The sequence below is a fragment of the Onychostruthus taczanowskii genome, unplaced genomic scaffold (assembly GCF_017590055.1).
Source record: "Onychostruthus taczanowskii isolate IOZ18803 unplaced genomic scaffold, ASM1759005v1 scaffold44, whole genome shotgun sequence".
In the NCBI taxonomy this organism is placed as follows: domain Eukaryota; kingdom Metazoa; phylum Chordata; class Aves; order Passeriformes; family Passeridae; genus Onychostruthus; species Onychostruthus taczanowskii.
The window spans coordinates 4,154,570-4,163,292 of NW_024501903.1; positions in this window are offsets into that span (position 1 = coordinate 4,154,570).

Consider the following 8,723-nt stretch of genomic DNA (forward strand, 5'->3'; position numbering starts at 1 on the left):
GCCAAACTAGGGCAAAAGCAGCCCAGTCCTGGAAATCTTAAGGCCCTTTGCTTTCTTTTATTTGAACAATGCTAAATTCCCACTGCCAGTACACTTTCATCCTGTCTCAGCTAGATGAGAGACAAACAAGGAAATGCACAGAGGCAATGAGAAAGAAGTAGAGCAGTTTCTGTATGCAGAGAAATTGAATAGACTAGGACTTCTTCTTGTAAAAAAAGCCAAATGAATGACAATAACAATGATAATATAGGTCTGTGAAATGAAAATCACATGTAGAAGGTGAACAGTACTGTTTAGGCCTGCTCAGCTTCAGACATCAACAGCAGAAAGGAGCTGAAAGGACTGGAGAAAAAGATTTCCAGAAAGACTACACCTGCATTTGGGCAAATTTGGCTGTACCTGAATGTAAAACTCTCCAAGACGTGTCAGCCAAAGAAAACTTTCCCCCTAGAAAACTGAACAAACTGAAAGGGGTTGTTGCCTTAAGCTGCATAGGACTTATGGGAGACATGGAGACAGAGCAGAGAATGCTTGAAGACTGCATAAAATTTATTATAGGACATTTTAAATGAACTGTGGAAAGACACAAAACATACTGTGGGATGTTTAGAGGAAAGATCAAAGGTGGGGAAAGGGAGAGAACAAGCTGAATCTGGGAGGAGCAATTGTGTACAGAGGAAAAAGAAGACAGAAAAGGCCACCTGCATGTTGCTGGTCACTATTTTCCTCCAGTCCCCATCACAACATCACACCTAAACTGTGTCCTTAGCAAGCTGTGTGAGCATGGTCCCTGTTCCCTCTGTGTGCACAATCCACTAGTGAACTTCATTTTTACTGGCCCTAGCTGATGTCTTTATACACCTTTTTTGTACAGTACAAATGCCCTGCAAAACAGTCCCTAGATGTCAAATCCTTTTGCAGTTGCAGTGGATTGGCACCCAAGGCATTCGGAAAACCATTGGCTGAGAAACAGGCAGACACTGGGAACCCAAAGGGTGAGAAGACTGCCTGGCTCATGTCCCTGTGCTCTATGAAACCAAGTTGCAATTGTGTTTGGGATGTTACTACAGCCAGAGACACAAGCAAAAGTGCATCAGCTGAAATGAATGCATGTCTCAAGATTTTAGCCCTTAGTACACCTGCGTAGAGAACACTGGTGATCTAAACTAGAAGGCTAGGCCTGCACAAGCCTGAGTGCAATCATCCTCATGATCTGTGTTACCTTTTGTATGTATTCAATGAGATTTAGATTTTCTGCATTCTTTTCCCATATGTGCCACAAAGTTTATGACATCTTGAGTGGAACATTTGCAGCCTGATACAAAGCTCACTGCTCCCAAGGGAAACCCTTTTGTGTCTTGCTTTTCCACTTGTAAAATAAAGGTAACAACTCTAATTTATCTACTCACAGAACCAATTACAGTAACTCTTCACAGAAGAAAATCACATGACAGCATTCCACCAATGCCTTTATCAAACAAATGGTTCCATCTAAGTTTTTTATTGCAAAAAAAAGCACCCAGTGCTGCAGATCCACAAGGACACTAAAGTGAAGCACTGGAGTTAAAATGAATAGCTTAATTACTTTCCATAATTTATTGGACATACACAACTGATTCCATGGTTTTCCAAAATTAATTCATGATGACCTTGAAACAAAGAAATGGTGTGAAGGACTTTCAGGCTTTCTTTTTTTCCCCCCACACATAAATTTACAAATCTTCTCAAGATTTGTTAAATATTTGTTCAAGATTTGTTCCCCATTCAGCCATTTTCCAGCACATCTGTACTAAAAAACCCTCCCCTCTTCAAAGAAAGCTGAAAGAGGTTCTGTGGTTCCTGTCTAAATCCACAATCATTCTGACAGCAAGGAAAGCAGACAAATGGTCTGTGTTTACATTGGTCACACTTTTCACATCACTGTATTGTCCTCATTATTTGTGGAGAAAGATGTTTCATATTCAGCATTCTCAGAGATGCAGCAACCTTCTCATCTGTTAAAGATTTTCCCTTGATAGAGCTTTTGAGATTTCCATCCTTTAAGGGTCTGCCTATTTGTATTTTGCATGGATCACTATGCATATGTATTTTGTATAGGGAGGGAATAAGTCTGAAATGAGTCAGTATTTTTGCTGTGCTCAAGTGAGATAGTTTGAAAATTCCCCTGGCTGTGGCTTCAGTGAGATCTGAGCAGTTTCCCTTGCAGTGGATAAACACTTTTTCAAGGAACCATCTCTCTGAGGACATCCTCTCTTAAATTATTAAAATATCTGGTGGTTCTTAGTAGCTTGAATTCATCACAGCTTTTGCATAATAAGCACTCTCTAATTTGAGTGTGTCACATCCATACAGAAACCAGCATGACCATCCAGCCTGGACTCCTGCATAATGATCATCTGCTGGAGAAGTTTCTTTAGTAAGTCCAGCATTCATGGCTCAGCTGCAGCATTGCCTGCAGAGAAGTATAAAATCTTGCTTTAAAGACTTCCATATAAATGATCTATCACAGTCCCTAGCAAGGAATTGCAGTAACTGAGCATTAAAAACATGGGTCTTACTTTTAAAAAATGTTTCTTATGTAATGTTTGGCTGCACTGGGTAGAGACCACGATCAAGGCACAAATAAATGAGATCTACACCACTACATGCTGTTCTGATTTTCCCTACAGAAGCTTCCTCATACACATATCAATTTTTCACTGACTCTCCTGTATCAGCATTCCTAGAATTGGCTTAGCTTTACATTTCTCTTCCAACCCCTTGCTATAAATAGCTATGTCTCATATATCATTTAAAGAGAATAAAACATTACTCCTTGCATTCATTTATTTGATTTTACAGCCTTGCTTGTATGTTAATCAAATGCATAAAGTGCTGAGATGCATAGGTGCCAAGTAAAAGTCAATATTTTACCATGAACCTCATTTATCTGCATTAGCCTGAAACAAGGTAGATCTGTAAATTTGGACATTATTGAATTTAATGACAAAGATCAATTACAGCATCTTTGACAGGACAGGGATTTGTCAGATGAGGGTGAAAAAGCATCACTTCTTCCCAAGGGAGGTTGCAAATGCTGGCTGGGTGACACTGCCCATCTCTTCCAGTGGACTGATGCATGCAAATTCTTAAATAACATTGGTTGTATTTGAAATACAGACCCACAGTTTAGCTCTGAGGGACTGTTTAGCAGGATTGGCTGCAATACAAGAAAAAAGAACTAGAAAGTAATCAAAATGTCTTCATGGGAGAGATGCGCAATTTGGCTGCAAAACAGAATGCAGTTCTGAACTTAGGCTGATTCTTTCTGTGTCCAGTACACAAATACCAACCAAACTGTTTAATGATCAGTGTGGTAGTGCAGATTTTTAATTTACAAAGCTCCCCAGAAACACAAGCACTAGTTTTTGAAAGGAAACCTGGGAAAACATGGATAATAACCTCCCCTGATAGGAGGTTACTACATTTCATTGAAGACAATGCCTACAAATGTGTAATACTTCCTTACCCATCCTTCAGCACCATGACCTTTCCCCACCACTGTGTAGGACGCATTAGTCTGTCCTGCTTGGCTTGTCTGAAATGCAGATAAGGTTTCACAAAGGAAAAACCATTTCTTTTTTCCCTTGGTGTTTTTCCAGACTTCCATCCAAGGGCTGCTGGGTACCATAATAGCCTTTGAACTTACTAAGAATTGAAGAATTTCAGGGTGTCTCAGGATTGATCATGTATCTCAGTATGTTTTTCCAAATCCTGGAAGCCAAGGCAAACTACATCTCTAATGCCTATTTTTAATTACCAGATAGGCAGAGATGAGTTACTATGGATCAAGTCTTTAAACATGGAAATCCTGTAACCCTGACACAATTTCATTAGATTGCTTTCACAAAGAAGGGCTACAGAGTTATATTCTGTATTTTCACTGATAAGGTCTATGTAATTCAAAAAAGCAAGCTGTCTTAAAAAAAAAAAAAAGTTATTTTGGGTTGAATAAAACACACCCCTCATGCCACATCTCTGCTTACAAAGATAGGAGTACATGTATTGTATAAAGCTGATTTATTAGCATGATAATGAGAGTAGGTAGTGCTTTTAATCACACCTGTCCTTCATGGAAGTATTCCAGCCTACACAAACAGAAAGCACAGATCCTGAATCCAAGTGCACCACAGCTTAAACTGACACTAATCTCACCCCTATTGTATCTAGTGAGATGAGACTGAACAAAAAGCACTTGGACAGTCTTGAAATGTAAGGGGACCTTTCTGGACATGCAGGTTAGCCCCACCTCATGAGTCATGAGTGAGAACAAGAAAAACATTAGTGGGAGGCATGTCAGCAAAGCTGAGGACCCAAAGCACAGCCAAATGACCATGCAGAGAAGTTCTCCATTCTGAGCAGGAAAGCAAATAGTCAGGTATGATGAAGAGTTACTACAGTTTCTAAGAGCAGGAGTCAACAACCCGTGCAATTAACTACTGGCAAAGCTTAGTCCATTCCACACAGAGCAAGCTAGAAAGCTAGTGTGTTATTTGAGACGTGTAGCTGACATGACTACATGCTGCCAAGTGAAACACAAGGAGGTTACCCTCTCACCTGGGACAGAATGAGTTCAGAAATACTCAGCTATGATGTCTCAATGTCATGTTGTAACAGACCAAGACAAGCAAAGTCAACCACCTGCAGTCCTGTGAATATCTCCCAAGGTTAGTTCATACCTCACCTTCAATTTGCCTTCTCCCAACACCAGCAGTGAACTCAGTCATCGTGGTGTAGAATTTCCTACTAATTTCTTTCAGACTTTAAGAAAACAGGGCAATTTTGCCCTCAGAATAGCAACACCAACAGCACACAAGGTAGAAAGCCCCTTCTACCTAGAGAAGCAGTTTTCTTCACTGGGAGTGAGCCATGCCTTGCCCATCTTTGATGTATCAGAGGACCCCAGGCACCAAAGATCTCCTGGCTCTTGTGAGTACTTATAAGGGGAACATCACGGATTGGCCGTCATCAGAAGCTGAGAAACAGAGTTTAATGAGCTGTAGATGACACGACAGTACAAGCAAGAATTAAAGGTGAGGGGCCTCCATATGTGCTGTAGATCAACACCACCACCTGAAGCAGGACTGTCACTTTGTCCTGTGCTTCTTTTAGCCACTATTTCATTCATAATATTCCCAGTTAGCTGATCTAATACTGAATCTGTTTAAACTAACTCAAATTATTATGCCTCAAACAGTTTGGGAAACACTTAGCAAGCAACCTGAAGAAGCAAAACACTTTAACAGGAGGAGTGATGAACATGTACAGTTAAGCAGAAGACACAAACCTATGGAGATAGCACAGCTGGACCTAGAAAGCTATGTTTGGACAATACTTTTTGTTAACATTCATCAATAAAGCCAAGAGATTAAGTGTCTTATTTATGCTATAAATCAATTGAAACTTTTTCCTTAAGTAGTTGTATGCTTGTTTCTTTTTTTCGTGCATACAAGAAGAAGGTAGACCAGCTTCAGACAAAACAGAATTAAACTGATAACTTTAGGGAAGCCAGATTTGTCTGTTTGAAGTGGTTAAGACATGCTTGAAGAGATATTCAAACAGGGTAGGTCTCTACTGAGATTTCACATAACCAAATAGAAATGTCTTCAAAAAAATCCTTACATTGTGAACAGAATTTGTGTCTACAAAAAATATTTTGCTGTTAAGTTGATTTTGAATTCCAAATGCCTACAGCATAAAAAAAAAGGTTGGTTTGCTTGTACCCCAAGTCTTGGGGACTCCCTGTGTGTGTGGCCTATAGGGAGACTGATGGTCCTTGGGATTATTTGGTTTATCTGTTCCATTACTAGTTTTGATCCTGAAAGTATCGTTCACTGCCTGCCAGTTAATGACATAGCATTTATATAGTTATGAACTGTTTCATCCTCATTAGGGTTTAAACTGAACAGAGCAGTTTCTCAGCAGAGATACAACCAGAGCCAGTCTCAACTTCTGACACAAAGAGTGGTTTTTTAAAATGCCAAACCCTGGTATTTTATCACCATCTGCTGGTGACAAAGCGTCATTCACTTAGAAAATGTAAATTCAGTCTCAGCATATACAAAATAATTCTCTCCATAAATATTCAGATACCTTAAATGAAGCCAAGACTAGTAAGACATCCATGGAACTCAAGTCCCAAAAAAGTCATCTGAGAAACAGATTACATGATCTTCCATACTCTACAAATATTCTGTCATAGCTAAAGCTCTCACAGAACCATAGACAGATGCTGTCAGATAGCACTAACAGAGGCTTCAAGGTTGCTGGTAAGTGAGATAAAATCCACAGTAGAGACACGAATTTCCTCTCCACCACTGGCAAAGAACAGGTCATGCAAGGTCAATATGCCAGGCACTTTTTTTTGCGAACAAACCAGTCATCATCTCTTCCAGTTGCCCAGAGGGTTTTAAAACTATTTCCCAAATCTCAAAAAATCATCTCAAAAAATACAGTTTACTGAAAAGCAAACTATATTCTTCCTCCTGCCTGACCTCTGCTGCAACCTATTGCCCTTATGCCTTCCCCCATCTTCACTATTCCTCCTTTCCTCCCCTGTACCTCCTACCATACCTAAACACCAGCACTGTGAGTGGGAGACTGGATTCCTCCCACTTAAATTCCCATGTAACTGAGGCTGCTCAGATAAATGGCTGAACTGCCAAAACCTCTTCTCTAATTAGTGGCAACAAAGTTGCTCTTCCAAAGGACAGTTTCTGCCTTAGAGGAGCCACTGCCTAGAAAGAACAGAAGGAAACTGATTTTAATTTAGGTACTTTTGTCAGGTTGTTAGGTTGGGTAAGAAGTGCTCAATACTCTCTTCTTGCTTTGGTGCTCAACCTAGAGGCAGCTACAGACAAACTTCTGCAGCCCCAGTGAGACTTGTTCAGCAGGAATGGAACCTGTGGTGCAACATAAATTTCTCCTGAGCATGTACAAACTGGGATTCTCCAAATATTTCATATCTAGATACGGGTGACCTTATTTTCACAGCACCATTTCTGACTCAAGACTACCTACCAGCAAATTGCAAGTCTCTGCTCTTAGAAAATGAGGGAATTAGGGCTTCTGAAAGAACAGGTCATTCAGATTTTAATTTTTTACCTTGAGCAAAACAATGCATTTTTGACCCATGTCCTGGAAACAACAGAAACATTCTGGCTGAAACTTTTACGTATATAAAAATATAAACTAATGGAAGTACTTACTGAAAAGAACTTTAGTCCTAATGGTTAATGTTTGGAAAAGTGGAGAAGAAAGTAGGCAAAGGTCCTAATAGTGGAAAATTATAATGCAAATTAAAATATTTTAATATAAAACAGTGCCACCAATTGCACCTGTGTTCACTGTCTCCAGATTTTGATTGTTTTATGCAGTTATTTGAACATACTCAAAAGAGCATACCTAGTCTGCAGTTAAGTTGGGCACTTTGGCTCTTTTTTCCAGTCTCCAAGTAAATATCCAACCTCTGTAGACTTATCTGGTAACTTTTTCCCATTCACTATTTCTGTAAACAAAATGCTCACTGACTCCAAAAGGGAGAAGATTAACACTTATGGGTCAACAGCCCTGACAAAAGCAGCTACACAACAAATACAGGCTACTGCTCAGCACAAAGACAATTAAAATCTCTTTCTGAAATGGCCTTAGAGTCTCTGAACCACTTGACATCACATTCCTCCATGCTCCATTTAGCCTTGTTCCTCCTCTGTCCCATAAGACAGCTCCTTCTTCACCATCACATAATACTGTCCTTTCTGTCACACATTTTCACTATCCCAAATGCCCTCAGCCCTATTCTTGGCACCCTACAGCAGCCTCATCTGTGCTCTCAAGGCTGTTAAGGATTCCATGAGCCCTAATATTCCTCAGCTACACAGAGAAAACTATTCTTGAAACACCCCAGGCTTATTGGTCAGGAGAACAGGTCAAGAGCCCATTCTTTTGTATCACCTGATCTCACATGGCCAAATACGAGAGCCTCAACACCTTCCCAAAATGGGAGAGACGTGCACCTGTGGGCAGATCTGCCCAGTGCCTTCCTGACTGCTGGCAACTGGAACTGGCTGCAGGGCTGCCTGCTCTTCTGCAGGGAATCTGGGGGAAATGGACCAAGAAATGACAAGAATGATCAAAAAATATGGAACAACTTCTGCACAATAAATGGCTACATAGGCTACAACTCCTCAAGCTGGAAAACCTGCAATTAAGTTCATGAAATCCTTAATGGCCTGGAGACTAGAAAAACAGCAGAAAAATACACTGACAAAGAGAAAAAGGTGTCCAGAGAAAGAAGAAAGGAGAACAACAAAACCTACCCCAAACCTACCACATGAATATTTTACAAGCTCTTCCTGTTTTTGTAACTGTGACTAATGTGAAAAGAAGTACAAGAAAATTACTCTTTATTCAGGTAAAAAAGTTACTTTCCACACTTCTTGCTCATCCAGGATCCACACCTTACTGCACTCATGGTTAGACACATGTAGATGCTTCTGGTCTGTGTGTTCAGGTAGGATCCCAGCACATACTCTAGCACATCACCCACCACTATATTGGTGAAGTTTTGTGTCAATCTGGACTCAACTTGCCTGAGATTTCTTCTTACTCCTACCTTTGCCTCACCCAAGAACCGAAACTTCTCAGAAGTTCTCTACAAATAACTGTTCTCTGTGTCATGCCAC